The following is a 20,419-nucleotide window of genomic DNA, read 5'->3' as shown; positions in this document are numbered from 1 at the left end:
CGAGTAGGGACTTTTAGGAATATTGATACTATTCTCATAATTTTATTTCTAGGTCACGTACTTAGAGATATAGAATTTTATATCATATTCCAAGGACATTTATTAATCTAACATTTATATCACAGTAAATTAAGAAATAACAAATTATACAAGGTATAATCTATAGAACATAAACATTAATCATCCAAATGTCTTAAACTAAAATATCATGGTGTTTTCTCTAGGGCACAAACACTAACATCAAGTGCAATGCCCCTTAATGTTATAATAGGTCTATTATAATGCTTTTATTGCCTATTTTAACAGTAGAAAGTCATTACATAAGGCCATCTATGGGGTAGTGCTTCTATAGAAAGGGTTCGGTATGTTTTTACTTTTACCCAATTGATATCAACCTTAATTTCTAGTTCTCTAAGTTTATCATGAATGTATTAAAGAATCTTAATGTATCTCCAGGACAATACATGCCTTTTGCATGGGGAACATTGGCATGTCTGGATTCCATTAAAAAGAATCACCAATTGAAGATTAACGTTGACTTTGTGAAATAATCTTATAGCCTCAAGAAGTTCATCAATTACAGGGTTCGATTTTCCAATAAAGACACAGGTGCCCCTCAGATTATCAACAATGACATGATGAACGATAGGAACTGGAAGAAGAACTATGTTTTTTCTGAGAAAAAGAAATTGGGGAAAGACGTTGATTAGCTCTTGGAATGTTGGAGCAACACGCATATGCCTCTTTAATATCTTTTCATTTCATGCTCATTCTCTTTTCAAATATATACTTGTTTGAAATTCACTATTTTTCTTGAGACATCCTAGCCATATTTTTACTTCTTTATGTCCTCTTTTCTATGTTATTTTGATGTTTTGCCTTCAAATTAATTTAGATTAAATCTTCAATACTTGAGTGCCTTTTTTTCTTTTTGTTATACTTCATAGATGTAATCTATCAAGATAGTCCTATCACAATTTAATTAATTTTGTGTTCCCATGAGCGAATATAGCGTGTGCTTTTGAATTTGATGATAACGATGCTAACATCAAAGATATTGCCGACAAATATAAAAAAGACTATTGCTAATAGAACTAGAGGCAAATTAGCTTTTTCTTCTCCTGTCAGGATGTCTTACTCAATTTAAAGCTTTTCTTCTGAAACTTTAGAAAGCCCCAAGAGTAATCAGATTGTAGAGATGAGTTCAGGGCAGATGTACGATAAAGGTATATGTTGCATCCTCTCTTTTATGATGTACCTCTTCTTGGATTTGTCTTTGTGAACTTTTTTACTGTTGTGGATTGAACCATGCTTTTTAATTATAAAGTTTAAGCCCCCAACGATTAAAACCTCTTATCATTTATGGTAAAGACATGTTCAATAAAAGATCTCCTGAAGAGATGTCCACAAAAATTGAGTCATCTAAAGCCTTAATATTGTTGACTCCAATTGAAAGGTTACTAACTAAAAAAGTCAGTGTTAAACCCTCTGTTACCACCATTAGTTCAGATGTTCCTATCCCACTATGCTATTCATTCAAATTCCTCAACGTTCGCCCACTTGCTCCCACGGTGTATGGAATCTTTCTGCAAAGGAAGTTGAAGACAATCTTGATGACAGTATTGGGTATTCATTCCACGTATATCTTAACTTGTAGTTCCTCTTTCTATCTTTTATTCAATTCCAATTCTTTTATGTATTATGTCTTTTAATATTGCATATGTACTGCAAAACATTTTATTCGTTCATGAGCTTTGCAATCATAAGATGAAAATGTTTAAAGAACATGAGATGGAGCATAACACTAGTGCTAGAAGTTATATAATACAAAAAGACTCGCTCAAGAAAGCCTAAATGCTATGAAGGATTTGAAGAAAGAATTTAACGATTTTTCTACCAAGGGGCAGTCCATCGAGCAAGATATGAGTTCCAAAGATGAAAATGATTGTCTATCAAAAAATAATAAGGACCAGGGTGAACACTATATTGGAGTACCAAAGAGGAGAATGGAAGTCTCGGGATGTGCTCGAGACTTTCTACATTTATAATAAGGATTTTGCTGATGATATTTTCCCCTTGGATGAATTCAACGACCTTGATGGTGATGATATGAAGATGAAGTAACCAAAAATGATGATCTTGATGATGAGTGATTGAATGCTCATATATTTTTATCATTTTTTTGTCAAGAACTTGTTTTATTTTAGTACTGCGTTGGTTTTGCTAAGTTTAATACATATTCTGCTTTATTGTGGGGGATGTTGGTTTTTTTCTGTTGAACCTATTTAATAATTCGACATGCTTTATATCATGTCGTTATCACTTATGGATTTTCTTTTTATTATTTACCATCTTATTTTTTCGTGCTTGCTCATTAATGTTATTCAACATTTGGCACAAGATCAAATATACATCAATACAGATTCTACATTTGTATGACCGCAAGAAGCGTAAGTAACATTTAATTCCGGAAACACCTGAATGTTACTTGTAAAATTAATGTTTCTATATTCAGTTATAAACCATTGTACCAAAAATATATTGATATATTCTTATTCTGATCGATCATATAATTGAATAAGATATAAGTTGTGATCGTGTATGTTGGCTTCAACATGTCGATTGTACTTGTAACAAGTTATCACAATAGTTCTTATTCTTATCTTTATTTATAGAACTATTGATGTCATTCTTGGACATCATTGTTATATTCAACATATGGAGCTGTGTGTAATTTATGTCACAGTATGTGGGTGCATGAAGTCATAAAGTGGCTAAGAGACCTTTATCCCTCTTGATGCTCATTAAAGTTTTATAATATATGTTTTTAATATGTAAATATATCTTATTATTTTTGTGTCATTTTCATTTTAATAAAGAAAAATGGAATCCTATAAAGTTCTTATGCTAGAGTCGTATGTTTGTTTTTGTTTCATAATAGTGTAACACAAAAGGGTGATCAACCCTTTTGCTTCATACGTAATTTGACAAATTGCTATAATAATTATTCAAATCACATTAAAAGAAAATAGAACAAAGTAGGCATCATACATCACATAATTTATTTACTCCTATCTTTCAATTTATGTTCTTCTGTTTCTTCCATGTGCTTTCATCATTTGCTTCAGTTTTAGGTGTTTTAAGAACAGGACTAGTCTCATGCTTCTTCTTACTTTCAATACTGGTAGTTCATTTGACACTTTTCTTAATTTCATCGCCATCTGCAATTTCTTGCTTGATGATGAGCTCTTCTTTACGGAAATACTTCTCTCAGGCTTTGAACAAGTGTGCATTCACTTTTTGAAGCTGAACTAGAACTTTCTTGCTCATATTTTCTTTGGCTTTATCAATTTGATTTTTCGTTTGAGATGAGCTAGCCTCATAGCGTAGCTCAATTTCCACAGTAGCACAAGGTTTGTTAATTTCATGATATTGGCCAACTAATTCAGAAGCATTTTTAAATGACTTAAGTTTAAGTTCATTTATCTCAATCTTTTCTCTTACTGCAGCCTCTATCTCGTCTTCACATTTCAGCTTATTCTTTAAATATTCATTTCCTTGCCTGACAGACTCTAGGCTAAAAAGCTGCAGTTCTAGCTCTTATTTCCCTATTTCCAATTTCTCACTTACTTTTGATGATCTATTCATTTCCTTAGTGGCACCACTATACTTGTTTTTATGTGAACCATTTCCATGCTCATCTTTTAAATAGTTTCTTTATATTGAGAAAATTTTAAATAAATAGTGGTTAAGATGGGTACCTCAGACTTTGATGCAGATGACTCTCCTTCTTCTAAGTCTATAAAAATATAATATCAATATTCTTCATTATCATTTATTTAACAACTGTACCATCCCAACGTTTTTCATCAACAATATAAGTTTTTCTCTATTATGTCTGTAGTACTTTTTCCATGTCGTTTCTTCTGAAGTGCTTCAAACATGGCTTCGGAGATTTTCCTTTCCAGTTTTTGTTATAGAATGATTGATTTTTACCTTTGAAGTTCATGGGCTTTTTGACCCTTATATTTGAGAACTTTCTTGCCATGTAGGCCATAGATTGATCATCCAACTCATCATGAGTGTAGTATTCATCCTCTTCTAACTCCAGAATGGCTTATTTTTAGGTTCCTTGCATTTCTGTTTATTAGGCTGTATAACTTGAATCTGATATTTAGTTTCATTTTCAATCATTTTCTAATCATTAGCTATCAAGGAACTTAACACATCAACAATGTGTCCTTGATTCAGCTTTAATGATTTTCTCTACATCATTTCCAGTTCATAGGTTTTAAGAACTCCATATAAAACCTTGAAATTTGTTCTTCCTAGATCTCTCCGTTCTCTTATTGCAAAGATCTTTATTTCAAATGATCAAGAAGAGTGAGCAAGAACTTCAAGTTGACCTCATTAGCATCATAGAAATTTTCATGCAACTGCAAGTCATTTATTAGTTTGTTAAACCTCTCAAACACCATAGTAATATCTTCTTTTAGTTTAGCCATAAAATCCTCATATTGTGAGATCATAATTATTTTTGATTTGACCTCACTTCCTTAGTACCTTCACACAAGATCTCTATCTTCTCCCAGATTTGCTTGGCTGACTCACTGTTGATAATGTTATTTTCCATAACATTACCAAGAGACTCAATTAAAATGAGTTGCAAGTCACTATCAAATGAGACCTTCTCCTTCTATGGCTTAGTGTATATGGATGGATCTTTTGGAGCATAATAACCAGGAATAACAAGGAAATCTGTAGTTAATATTTGTGTATTTCCATATTTTCTAGGTAAAGAAGAATGAAAGAATATAAATGAATCTATTTATGATGAACTCAATTAATTTAAAAATTATGATGTTTGGGAACTTTTCGAACCATCTAAGAATGTTTTCATCACTAGTACTAAATGGTTGTTGAAGAAAAAAATTGGTAAATTTGACAATACTCCTAGAATCCGGGTAAAACTTGTGGCTCAAGGATAAAATAAGTGCAGAGGAATTCATTTTGATCAAATATATGCTCTGGTTGTAGGATTGGAATCTATTCAAATGTTACTCTCATTTGTGTGTTACAAGAAAATCAATCTGCATCCAGTAGATGTAAAGAGTGCTTTCATAAATGGATTTTTTAAAATGTTTATGTCAAGCAACCACCTGGATTTGAGAGTGAGAAATTTTGTAATTGTATGTTCTAAGTGAAGAAGGTATTGTAATTATTAAGGCAAGCTTCTCGTTCTTAATATGAAGGCTTAAGTGAATTTACGATAAAAATGGTTTTATTCGAGCTACAAGTGTTAGTGTTTGTACCTTAGAGACAACACTATGATGTTTTAGTTTAAGACAATTGGATTATTAATGTTTATGTTCTATTGATTATTCCCTTTATAATTTATTAATTCTTAATTTTCTACAATAGAAATGTTACATTAATAAATATCCTTGGAATTTGATATGCAATTTTATATCTCTAAGTAAATGACTTAGAAATGAGATTATGAGAATAGTATCAATATTCTCAAAGGTCCCTAGTCGAGTCTTATTATTAAGGGACAAGAATAATGCACTAAGACTAGTGTGTTTATTAACTGATGATCACATCTCATTGATCATAGGTATAGTGATACAAAAGTGAAGAACACAAGAAGATGTATATGTGCATGGTGTTGGACAACCCGATGTGAGATTCTACATGTCTGTTATGCCATAAGTAATTCTCACAACGATAATGATGTAATGATCCTTAGACCTAAAGTCATTATATTTCTATACAGGATTTAATATACACTGATTCCATTAAAAGTTATCCTTGACCGGGTAATGATAAAAGTGGACATTGGGTATATTATGAATCATATGAGAAATATGAATGATCTAGATGAGATTTAACCCTCCTATTTTAGGAGTGATATTATTTGCCTCTTGTGTGATCTAGACAATGAAATGCGTGGTCACGCTGAAATGTTAATTTGATATGATAGTCTACTCATTGATCAAGGAAACTTGGATTAAACTATGATGAAGATGACATGTTACATGCCTCTACTTTAATCTATAATATTTTGTTAAAGGGATTATACTACATTATACATTATTCACGAAAGGTTTAATCGATTACCGGTTCAATTATTATTACTTCAATAGCAATGAAATATTACTAGATGTCGCTCATTCTTTACGATTTTAAATTAGATTTAAAATTCATTGTCAACGTAATAATAATCTATAGGGTCACACACAAAGAATGCTCAAAGGATTATTTAATTTAAATTGGATTTAAATTAAATTAAAGTTGTTCGAATTATTTATAATATTAATTAAGTATGATTTAATTAATTAGATAAATAATGATATTCGAAATTACAAATATCAGTTATGAAATTCAGTTGTTAAATAATTAAGTGTGGCTTAATTATTATACAAATAGGAATTTTGAATTAATAATAACTCCTAATTAGTTAAGAGTTATTATTCTTTTTCTACTCTCTATATAATATCTCTTGTGTGGCTGATTTTGTGTGCGAGGCTTTTACTAAAACCCTAGCCACTAGGAGAGAGGATAGAGAGAGCAAGAAGAAATGAGTTTGTGCTAGTACACATCTAATCCTTGAGTTCAAGCATTCGTGTGGATACTGATAGAGCGTAGATCACGATATCATAATGCGTGGTGATTGAACAATCTTAGGATCTCTGTTATTCAACCAATTTGTAAAGTTTCTTAAAGTAAACAATCTAATCTATGAATTAAATATATGTTTTTTCACATGGATCTTACGGTGGATTTTGAAAATTATGGTTTTTCACATTTTTATTTACTATTTCCGTTTCGTTTATGTGCTTGAAACTCTTCAATGGCATCAGAGCTACTTACGAAAGGTGTTTAATTCATTTATATGTTTACTGGTTTTATGATGATAACATGTATACAATATTCCATGACTGTTATATATGTAATTTTGTATATTTTCCCTGTTATTATGTTTATATATGAGTATGTATGTATATATTTTAAATATATGATATTCATGAGAGTTGTGTAATCATTTGATGATTATATAATCTGTATATATACTGATATATACATGTTTTTTATTTGTTCTTATTATAAAAATCGCATTCGATACAATTTTAAATATATAATCTGTATATATACTGATATATACATATGATTTATATGTATGCGAGTTTGATGTCATTTAGACCTTGTAATCTGCGATTTAATGTTATCAGATTTAATTTCAAATTTTCTGAATTTTAACGAGTTTGTGCTAGTACACATCTAATCCTTGAGTTCATGCATTCGTGTGGATACTGATAGAGCGTAGATCACGATATCAGAATGCGTGGTGATTGAACAATCTTAGGATCTCTATTATTCAACCAATTTGTAAAGTTTCTTAAAGTAAACAATCTAATCTATGAATTAAATATATGTTTTTTCACATGGATCTTATGGTGGATTTTGAAAATTATGGTTTTTCACGTTTTTATTTACTATTTCCGTTTCGTTTATGTGCTTGAAAACCTTCAATGGCATCAGAGCTACTTACGAAAAGTGTTTAATTCATTTATATGTTTACTGGTTTTATGATGATAACATGTATACAATATTCCATGACTGTTATATATGCAATTTTGTATATTTTCCATGTTATTATGTTTATATATGAGTATGTATGTATATAATTTAAATATATGATATTCATGAGAGTTGTGTAATCATCTGATGATTATATAATCTGTATATATAATGATATATACATGTTTTTTATTTGTTCTTATTATAAAAATCGCATTCGATATGATTCTAAATATATAATCTGTATATATACTGATATATACATATGATTTATATGTATGCGAGTTTGATGTCATTTAGACCTTGTAATCTGCGATTTAATGTTATCAGATTTAATTTCAAATTTTCTGAATTTTGCCATATTTGCTTTTTATGATTAGATCATGATGGGTATGATATATTAAGATTATATTATGTGTTTTTACATGTTCTTATGTGTTAATTATGCATGGTGGATGGTTCTGGCTTATGACCTTAGGTTAATGGTTTTGGTTTTTTAAATACGGCTTGCAGGTCATTTAATCCTTTAATTATTAAATCTCGAATGTAACTCGTGTTCTTCTTGTAAGTTCATTAGATTAGTTCTTATATTTCATTCTTATAATATACATGAAGACATGAATATTTGAAGATCAAGGAAGGGTAATCTCACATAGACGCCATCCAAGGAAGCAATACAAGAAAGAAGACATGTAATAGTTAGCTTGTATTTATTTTTTACCTTAGATGGATATAGATTTTTGTCATTAGCTTGATGAAGATCACATAGGATGAAGCTATAACCAACCATATTTATTTATTGTACTTTACATATATGCACATATGATGAATTTATGTGTAGAGTAGTTTATAAAGATGCATGCATAATTAGATTAAGGATGTATGTATTAGATACGACACCCATGCCATGATTTCTAAACAAGATAAAATCTGTAACGACTCAAGATTTTAAAATGAACAAATGATTATGAGATTCTCGTGTTTATGAAACACGAAATAAAATACAAATTTTCTTTATTTCTGACATGGGGCGATTTTGTCAAAAGCGAGTTCATTGAACTTGTAAGGTTGAGAGTTTTAAGTGAGACCGTTGTGACTCCCTCACTACCTGGAAATCAAACCATTGACGAATATTGATTTGAAGAATTTTATTCAGGGAAAAATTGGGAATCTCTTTATGATGGGATCATGATCTTTTAAAATTAATAAAACCCTAAAGTTAGTATTAAGTTGATCAGATGCCTTCCAATGAGTCGAATGTGTTAACCCCTAGATCGACAAGGAGTGGGTTGCCCAAAGCGAAGTACTCTTATCTATCATGGGAGATGTGTTGAAGTATATTGATACTTTTTGACTATTGGGTTTGACTTAACTAAGTTACCACAATAGGATTGTGAACTTAGAGGCATAGAGTTTGGCGAGATTTATTAGATAAATATTAACAAATGTTGTTCCACCAAGCTACCCAAGAGTTATATAATTGATATAATTGACAAATGTTATCTACCTAAATAATCATATTTTAGGAGAAAAGCCAAAGCTGACCTAACCCATGTTGAAATATGGATCTTGGCTCACTAGAAAGGATATAGAAGATATTCTTTTCGAATTAATACTTAGGGCTATTGATTTAATAAAAATAGTGGGAGATATATATTGTGAATATGTATATGAATAATCACTTGAACATAATTTAATGATCATCTATAGACTAATTAATAATTTTATGTATTAAAATATTGTAGATATCAAATGACAAATAACAAAAAAACTTCTCTATGTAATAGTCCTTGAGAAGAAAAGCTGACATGAAATAATTTCCTCAATTGACATGGGAACTTAAGGATTGTCCTCAGGTTCAAGGATGTCACTCAAACCTCTCCCTTATTTCTTCTTGTTGACAATGAAGTATGTGCTGAACAAAATGCTTACCAGAAGCAAATTAATTATGCAACTGGTGTTTCTTGTCTCATGCTCGTAATTATGAGTGCTAAGTTTTAGAAGAAACAAGAGCATAATGATGCCTATGATATGATTGAGCACATTCAAAGGTTGTTTGAAGGATAGGTTTGTCAGAAAGATTTGACAATAATAAGGCACCATATTTTTGCATTAATGGGAGAATGATATCCGGTTGGACCATATGTTCTAAAGATGATAGGTATATGTACCTTGATATATTGGGTTTCAAGAATAGTCTAGAGACTCAGCTTGATTTGATCAAACAATTTTTGAACAACTTTTATTCATAGTTTGTTAAGAATAAAAGGAATGAGATAGACAGAACACTCACTGAGTTGTTAAGCATGTTTATAACTGCTGAAAATAACACGATAAAGGCATGAATTACATCCATATTGATGATGTACACATGGAATGCAAATGGGAAAGGAAAGTGGACAGGCAATATGAAGATTTGATCAAATTCGGTGCCAAACCAAAGTCCAATCCCAAAGGGCTTTTGAAGCATGATAGTAGTTTTGCTAAAGGAGATGATTATCATTTCTATGGAAATAACTGGATGGTTGGAAGTTAAATTGTCGATCTTGTTTGGAAGATCTAAAGAAGAAGACTAGCAATGTGATGGACCCACATTACTAACTAGAAAAAATATGCATAATATTGATTAAACAGCAAAGTACTATAAATAGATAGAATATTAAAGCTGCAAGCCTTAACCACAATCCCCGAATCCATAGGGATGAGTTCGAACAACATCTAACATCTTTTAATACTACAGACCAAAATATCTTAAGTCAAATTTCTACCAAGTTTAAACCCAAAGTTTATAAACATTAGGGAACTACTAGTTCCCCACCTGCTTCAACATTTGACGGTAGGCATACCCCGAATCACCGGAAGTCTTATGCGCGGTTTGCTTGAAACAAACCATCTTTGGGTTTCATTGAAGGGATAACATCAATAAAAATATTAATGAGCAAAACGCTCAGCAAGTGAATAACAGTGAATAACAATGCATCAAATACTCAATAAAACGATAACAGAAGAGAATCAATAAAATGAAATCTCAAATAAAAGATCAAGTTTTTAATAAGTGATTGGAATTGGAAATCTCACGGCGCTATGAGCGATGAGGGGTGATCAGCCGACATCAAAGCTCTGAACCGCATAAAAAGTGATTCACAATTATTGAGGATCTTCGACATACATTGGCCATATAAAACCATCAGGCTCCCTGCTACTGATGTTTAACAGTGACTCACACCTCAGTCTTAACTGAACATACCATACAATTCCTTTTATTCAATTTATTTTAATTTCATAGGGTTCTTGATCAAGGACAAGATAAGAACGGTTGGTGTTGTCAAGGTTTAAGTGACAAGTTTTCTAAAATTAAGGAATGTTATTAAGATCAGGGTTCCCAAAGAAATAATTCAAATTTATGAGGGGTTTATTGTTCACATGATATGTTAAGGGACTATTGTAGGGTATCCATAAGGGTATAAGGTAACATGTGATGAAAAGAGGTCAACTTAAGTATGAAAGCGATTAACTAATCCAAGATCTAATGATTAGGTGAAGTCAGGGACTGTTTAATTCGATTAAAACTATGGTCATGCATTCACATGGTATTAATCTTAAAAACAGAATTATAGGGGTAAGTTGAGAGTTCACTTTCCTGGACTACACTTACTGAGCACTTGTATTGAATCGTCTATGGGCTCCTTTCGTGGCCTCCTACTTGAACCTATAATAAATAGTATCCTCGTCAGAACTCTTGCTAACTACCCTTTCGCGAATACTATATATATACATATATACACATATATATACACACACACACTAATATTCTACTAATTACAAGTAATATATGCATCATATAAACCACATAACACATAGTAAAAAATGGCATGGCAATTTATCACTTAATTAATAGTACATACCTAGAGTCTATTTACCACCTTAGTCACTTAAGCAATTAACCATATAATATAAAAATATCATTACCAATACTCCTAATTCTCCTTTATAGACGTCAACTCAACCTAGATTTAGTAAGGCACACTTGTGCCTCACTTTAAAATACTCACAAATGCAATTCACACTACTTAACTTACCCGAATATACACCTTGGCACCACTTGTGTGCCTTGGCAAAAGAATACTCTTCTACTTGGGGCCTTTTCCCAATCTGACTCTCACTAACTTATGTGAATTTAATATAACGTTTATAATTTATTTTACATCAAGGCCTAACTTCAAAGACACACAAAAGGAATGCACTCCTCTAAGGTTTCCAAAGGAAACTCTAATGGTGACTCTCGGGTGTTTTGGTGAAAATAAGGGTATCTCCACCTTGGGCCTTCACTCCAAACCAAATCTCTAAGGTTATTAAGACTCTAAACTGACTTTCAAAGTTGGAATGACTTAAAGGCCTCACTCACGCCTCCCTAGGCCTTAAGGGGAAGTTGACACAAATCTGCCTCCCCTAATTTTCAAACTGCCCTGTTATTGCCAACTTAAAACTCATTTATCTAGTTCAATTACTGGTTTTAATGAGTTCATCAGCTTTCTAAACTTTATTACATCAATTTAGACCAAGGCCCCATGAAGGCCTAACCTATGACATAGTTATTATTGACCAAAAGTCAACTTTACTCAATTGTGCCCTGTTCTGAGCTGCTCTCCGGTGTTTGTGTGTGTGAACCTAACCAAATGCAAGTTTTTTTTCAATCTAAAGCTATTGGACTCAAGTATGAATCAAGTCCCAACTCTGGGAATACCAAGGCCTTACTAAAACTCACCTAAAATGACCTAAACATTGAGTACAAAATTATACCCTCATAAGACCAATACGAATCCTTCCACCTTAACTCCCTACATTACACCAAAATCAATCAATAATCAACCAAGGAAAGTCCTAACATACACAAAAATCTGCTTACTAACAACTTATAAAGTCCATTTGCAATTTATTTAGCATGAAGATCACTTATAAAGACAAGCAAAGTAACACATCATAAGACAACCATCACTTAGCATTTTAAAGCAAAAATTCGAAGTAATTATGCATGGTAACATCATGACACCTACTGACCATGAGCTCATATCATCATATATAATCTAAACTAGCATTTTATCAAAGGAATCATGTCATGAAACTCATAAAAAAAATCAATTATCAAAAGGTTAAAAGAACACCTATATTGGCAATATCACATCTTCGAGTTTTTAAGCAAAATTGAATCTTTATATATCCAAAGTAATTACTTGATATCTACTGAATATAATCACTTATCATCATGGAATACTTCATCTAGCATTTTTATAACAAAAACCATAGCATGCATCTCATAAAAGCCTACTACCAAAGCACAAAATCAACAAGTATGGTTTCTATTTCGAAAACCACTTATAAACCAACATGTAAGTACTAAATCCTACATGCAAGTGCTAAATCCTACGTGAAAGTTCTAAAATTAATGTATCTTGAAGGAAAAATGGCATGAAATAGTTTAAACTTGATAAAACAACATTTGTAAAGAACAAGACTTTCAAAAACAACATGCATGATCATTTTTTTATAAAAACTACCCAAGATCAACACTATAAACATTCAGCTCTTAAGAAATCATTGCCAAATGTTTGTGAACAAGATTATGACTTATCAAAATAGAAGTTTAACACCTCTCCAAGATCACATATTGCTCATTTCTATAAGCCATCATGGTTGAAACCTTTAGTTCACAAGAACTAAGGTCTTAACTTCAGCTTTATTAACATGCACCCACAAAACTAACCTTAAAATGAAGATACTCCTCTAGGTGATGAAGGTCTTGGCTTGACTAGCTTGAGAAGTGAAAGAAAATGAAAATAAGTGAAGAAAAATGGCAAGAGTTAGGTGGAGGTGTGCTTCGGCCGAAAGGGAGAGAGGAGAAGAGAGAGTGAGGTGTTTGAGTGAGTGTGATGTGAAATGAGAGCATTTCCTTGGTTTTGATACTTTGATTTGATTAAAAGTGGTAGTGGAATGGAGAAATTACACAAATGTCCCTTTTTCTAGTTGTGACAAAAATTGCATGCAAGGTCAAAGGAGTAAACTAGCAAGTTAGCGGGCTTGGAAGTTACGATCTTAGCCTTGGACTCTATTATAAGCTAAAATGCATACAAGGGTGTACTAGTAATATTTTAATTAATAATAGTATGATTAAAAAGATTGGATTTTAGTAAATAAAATACAACTCCGTAAATCAGAAAATTAATATCATAAATACTATGAGATTTTAGAAGTTTTAAAAAATTGTTTTGAAACATTTTGAACAAAAATATATTTTAAAAAAATTTTCTAAAATTAATACTCTGATATATAAGCCACATAAAAAATGATTAACAACTCTAAGCCACATAAGAAAATGCAAGTAATTTGATTCTAAGCCGTTATCATAAGAATTATCATTTATTGTCTTATCACAACTTTTATTATCCAGTCATGATAAACTTAAACATTAATTAATTGCCTAATGAAATTTTCTTCCGTACGCTTATAAATAATCTAACAATGTTCGCAATGCCATTCACCAAAGACTGTATAAGAATGCATTGAATTCACATAATTTCTGACATCTATTACACGAAAAATCATATAGTGGAAAAAATGGAATATTATATTACATTCATATCAAATATTTACAGGCGTTACAACCTTCCCCGCTTAAACGATTTTGTCCCCGAAATCTAAACAAAGAGATGAGGATACCTATCTAACATATCACTTTTTAATTCCCATGTTGACTCTTCAACTTTGGGATTTCTCCACAAAACTTTAACTAAAGTAACTATTTTATTCTTTAACACTTTATCTTTTCTATCTAAAATGCTAATCGGCTGCTTGACATAAGAAAAATTTAGCTCAATCTCTACTAGTTCATTCTCTATGATTCATTTGATGTCAAGGTTGAACTTCTTAAGCAATAATACGTGAAAAATATTGTGAATGTGCTCCATTTGAGGTGGTAAGTCCAAATCGTACGCCACTTTTCCAACTTTACCCAAAATCTCAAAAGGTCTGATAAATCTTGGACTCAATTTTCCTTTCTTTCTAAGTCTAGCTATCCCTTTTCGGGGTGATACTCTCAATATACTTTCGTCCTTTCTTTCTGGATCAACATACTTTTGTTGTATATCCTGAGCCGCAATAAATCGATTTCGAATCAAATCTATCGCTTATTTCATTTTCTGAATCCGTTCAGGGCTAATTACCTTTCACACTCCCACTTCATCCCAAATATAGGTGATCTACACATCCTTCCATAAAGAGCTTCATACGGAGGAATTCCAATATTGGCATGAAAGCTATTGTTATACGAAAACTAAGGGTATCTCTAAGAGTTGAATTAGTCCACTCGGTTTCTGATATTCGCCTTTTACTCTTTGACAAGTGTAGTAACTACTAATCCATTGAGCAATCCCCTTCTTCAAATATGGCCGCCAAAAGTTTTGTTTCAAATCTTGGTACATTTTTATGCTTCCCGGGTGAATTAAAAATTCCGAGTTGTGAGCATCCTTCAAAATCTCATTCTTCAATTCTTGCACATTCAGTATCCAAATTCTTGATGAAAATCATAGAATTCCTCGGTTGTCTTTTTGAGTGCAAGTCTCTTCTCCGGTCAGCTCATTCATCCTTTGATTCATCACTTCTTCTTGGCACTTCTTAATCTTTCCTAATAATTATGATTGAAAAGTTATTATACAAATCACTTTTGTAGGCGCACTTGGGGCTTGAATCTCCAATTCCCATCTTCTCGAATTCTTTTGATAACTCTTGAGCCATAGTCAACATATTTAATCTCTTCTTGCAACTTAAAGCATCTGCTACTACGTTCGCTTTCCCGAAATGATAATTGATCATGTAATTGTAGTCCTTAAGCAATTCCAACCATCTTCGTTGCCTCATGTTTAATTCCTTTTGAGTGAAACTGTACTTCAGGCTCTTGTGATCCGTATATCTCTCGTATTTCTCTCCATATAAGTAATGTCTACACAGCTTCAAAGAAAACACAATTGTAGCCAACTCTAAGTCATGAGTTGGGTACCTTTGCTCGTGAGACTTAAGTTGTCTTGACGCGTAGGCTATCACCATCCCGTGTTGCATTAAAACACATCCCAATCCTTTATGTGACGCATCACTGAATATTACAAAGTTTACTTGGTCGTCTAGAAGGGGTAATACTGGAGCAGCGACTAACTTCTACTTCAATTCTTGAAAACTCTTCTCACAACTCCTCGTCCATTCAAACTTCTCATTCTTTCAGGTCAATTTTGTCAATGATACCATAATCTTTGAGAAATCCTTCACAAATCTTCAATAATATCCGGCCAATCCCATGAAACATCTGACTTTAGTGAGGTCTTTGGCCTTTCCCAATTTATAACAACTTCTATCTTCGCTGGATCAACTCGAATACCTTAATTTCCGACAATCTGCCCTAGAAATTGAACTTTTCGCAGCCTGAATTCATACTTTGAAAACTTGGCATATAACTTCTCCTTCGTTAAGTCTCCAAAGCTAGTCTCAGATGTTCAACATGTTCTTCCTCGGTCATTGAGTATATTAGAATGCCGTCGATAAACACAATGACAAACTTGTCCAAATACTCCTTGAACACTCAGTTCATCAGATCCATAAAGGTGGCTGGCGCATTTGTTAATCTAAATGCCATGACTAGAAACTTGTAATGTCTGTATCATGTTCTAAAAGCAGTCTTTGATATGTCTTCCGGCTTAATCATCAACTAGTGATATCCTGATCGTAAGTCAATCTTCAAGAAGTAAGTTGCTCTCTTAAGTTGATCAAATATATTATCAATACGAGGTAAAGGGTACCTATTCTTAATTGTTAACTTGTTCAATTCTCTATAGTCGATGCACAGTCTTATACTTCCATCTTTCCTTTTCACAAATAGAACTGGAGAACCCCACGGAGATACACTCGGCCTTATAACTCCTTTTTCCAATAACCCTTATAGTTGTTTGACCAATTCCTTCATTTCTTCTGGTGCCATATAATAAGGTCCCTTCGATATAGGTTTCATACAGGGCACTAAGTCGATAGAAAATTCAATTTGAATGTTCGGCGGCAATCCAGGATGTTTGTCAGGAAATACATTAGGAAATTCGTTAACTATCGGGATACTTTCTATATTCGGCATCTCCTTAGATCTATCAAATACATGAGCAAAATACCCTTCACACCCTTGTCTTAATAACTGTTTGGTTTGAATCATTGTCAAAATTATTTTAACTTGTTTCTTCCCTATAAACTCTACTTTCTTTCCTTGAGCGGACTTAAGAATCACTTTCTTATTCTCCTAACCAATACATTCCTAATATAACATCAAATTCTCCTAGTTGATAAGGTATAAGGAAAGCAGGGGAACTATAGCCTGAAATCTCTACTTTACACGGGGTCAAATACATTTAACATATATTTGTTCTCGATTAGCCAAAATGATAGATAAGGGTTCAACTAATAGTTCAATTTCACAATTCAACATGCCAACAAAAGATTCAGATATGAAAGATCTAGTAGCTCCGGAATCAAATAGAACTTTAGCATTGATGTTGTTGACAGAAAGCGTACCTGTCACAACTTCAGAACTCTGAACAACGTCCTTGATATTCATGTTGAATGTCCTGGCCTGAGTAGGAATTTCTCTGTAGTTTTGTTTATTCAACTTGTAAAGCAACTGTAAGGTATTCAAAGCTCCACAGAGTTATCAATCTGATATATATATATGGTATATATATATCTGGTGGATACTTTCAAATCAACCAGAAAGTTTTAAAGCCTGTGTTTTATTACTTAGTGTTTTGATTTCTATTACTCTTTCATTCCGCATTATTGCAAATCAAACACTATTATATATATATTAAGTTAGAACAATTTTAAAATCTCAAAAAGTAGCCAGAATTACATTCAACCCCCTTTCTGTAATTCTTGTTGTATTGTTAGGATAAAACATTATGTCTGGAAGCCTAGCACCCAAACTTGCAACAAAGTCTTTTTTAATTTCACCAATTTCATTCTATATGGTGTCCACATCCTGCCTTTGTTAAAGAGCTTGAATTTTGTGCAATTATAGAGATTCCAAGTGAGCTTTAAGTAAACTTTTGGTGATGGCACTAGTAGATGCTTGAATTGTTATTCGGGTGTCATAAAAAAGCTTTAATAGTGTATACTGGAGATGTATGTAATAACATTCCTTGTGCATCATCCATGATGGAGGTTTTGCATCTCCCCTTATGCTCATGCCTTTTATTTCATCATACTCACTATCGTCCCCAAATGATTCTTCAACATATTCAAAAACATCACCAACTGTGGAGGGCATGGCAGTGATTGCATCCCTGGCCCTTTGCATGGAAGCAGGTATATGCCCTAAATTTAGAATTCTCTCAGAAGCCACATTATCTTGTTCAGCTAGAACTTGATAAGCTGAAACAGGGTGAGTAACTGCCTCAGGTTCATAAGAAACAGTGTGTAAAATAACTTGATAATCTTGCTGAAATAGATATTTCTTTTCAGCTTCATTGGCATCCCTTAATTCAATAACAATGGGTTCTTCCCATTATGAAGAACCTTCTTTTCTCTCATTATCTCTCTGCTTTTGCATCAAGGATCCCCTTGGCTCCCCACCCTCATACCCTCACCTTCACCTACTAAGGTGGGACTCCACTCACTCACTTTTGCCAAATTGGAAGAAATAACTTACATATTTTCACTCTTTTCCTCTCCTTTTTCCTGAGAGAAACTCAGCCTCTCACTCTGTTCACTACCTTCCCTCAATCCTAAGAGTGATTGTACAAGTACTAGATCATCTGCACATGTAAATAATTTTGAAAATTGAAGTGGTGCAGTTATGTTCAATGGATGAGAAACATCCGTCGAGGTAGTACTTGAGAGTTTCAATGAATGACTGCTATTCAACACATCCATATAGATACAATCACTAGTTGATGGATGAAAAATATCCGTCGAAATAGTAGAAATGACAGAGTAAGGAGTTGAAACTATTGTAGAATCTGTGGTAATTGATTTTGGATTTTTCACAGATTGCTCAGTAGAATCAGAAAGAAATGGCAAGTGAGCCAACAAATAATCTAAAAGATGATGATCATTTGCTGTAGATTTTGGCTTCTCTATGAGTGTTAAAGATGGAAAATCAGAAATTGATGTGTGAATCATGTCCACATCAAAAGAATTTGGTGAGTTTGGAGTGTAAGGTGCTTCTATTATTAAACCGTGACTCCGCATTTACAAGAGTCACATCAACCTGACTTTGAGACTTTCACTGTAGTTTGCATAGTGTGTGCACCCTGTGTATCCCCAAGCGTTTTAAATTTTTTCTTTCTAGCATAAGTTTAGGGTGAGCTTGTGTGCCTAACCCTCTTGGAATATGCTCTTGGTTGAGAGCTTATTTCAATAGTGATATCCTTTTGGGAGGATGAAAATAGTAATGAGCTTACATCATTATTAAGCACTACAGTTTGTTGGGAAACTGCAGTGTGTATAGGTTGGGTTACACACACCTCTCCCTCCTTATTCTTAGGAATTCTTTTATTTTCACCCTGTCCCTCACCAGACTTACTTCCCTTCACACTACCCTCTTGTTTCTTAGTGGATGTTATAACTAGCTTATTTTGAGAGAAACTAGAGGGAGCTTTCTTTGACTTGGATTTTGAAATTCTTGGTTTTGTAGCATGGGTAGGCACTTGTTTGGTCACTATCACAGGTGTCATGACCACAGTTGAATGTAAAGAAATATGTGGTTGCGAAGTAGTAGGGACATAAATATTTACCTCACTTACCTGAGGTTATTCCATGATTGGCATGTAAACAAGGGGAACATCCTTCTGGTGATTTTCCATGTTCAAGTTAGCAATAATTCTTTTCTTTTGGACCCAACAATCTAACTTGTTTGTTGGGTTCTCAATTGAGAGATTCTCAGAAACAAAATTAGCTAACATTATTAAGAATCTGGGATAATAGATGTTCTTAAACCTCTTCTTTATATCTCCTAACTTACTCCCTAATTCATACATGACTGAAGTGCTGAAATTAAATACTTATCACTTAAAAGAATGTAAAGCATGTAATCAAGTCAGTAAGTTACAGCATCAAAATTGCTAACTTTGCCTGAAAACACCTTAATAAAAGAATCACATAGAAAACTTCATTCTTTCCTAAGACCTATTCTCCTAACATCACATAACTGAGTAGCATTAAGAGCATAACCTATAGAAACTAGCATTGTACTCACATCGGTGTCTGTGTGTGGAGCAAGTGTGTTATTCTCAGGAAGTTTAAAGCACTTTTCCATTGTATCATAGTTAATACAGTGTTCATTACCCTTGAAAGTGAAGGTAATGGTTTAATCCTTTGAGTTGAACACTGCTGTAGTCCAAATTTCCTCGATAACTTAACAGTAATGGTTGGAGACTCAAGCATTGCATAACTCAGTTAACAGTTCGGGATGAAGTCCATCATTTTGTGATAGTCTTCAGATGCTGGAATTTGCTTGTTCACCAAAGCCACGAAGTTGTTCTTTCATAAACGTACCCAGTTTAGGACATGATTTTGACTATGAGTGTCATTGTTGTGATTGAAATTAGTTGCAGAAAGGGAGTATTTGCTTTTGGAGAAGAAGAGGGTTAGAAGAATTGCTTGAGAAAGATAAAAGTAAAAATAGAACTGAAATAAGCTTTTGTACTTACTCAGAAATAAATTGTCGAAAATTAAAAAGTAAAATAAAGTAGTAAATCAAATTAGCCCAAAATAGCCATTTTAAAACAACGAAATCTGTCAGAATTCTAAAATTATC

The sequence above is a fragment of the Apium graveolens genome, chromosome 10, assembly GCF_009905375.1.
Source record: "Apium graveolens cultivar Ventura chromosome 10, ASM990537v1, whole genome shotgun sequence".
Taxonomy (NCBI): Eukaryota; Viridiplantae; Streptophyta; class Magnoliopsida; order Apiales; family Apiaceae; genus Apium; species Apium graveolens.
Note: the sequence above shows the minus strand (reverse complement) of the source record.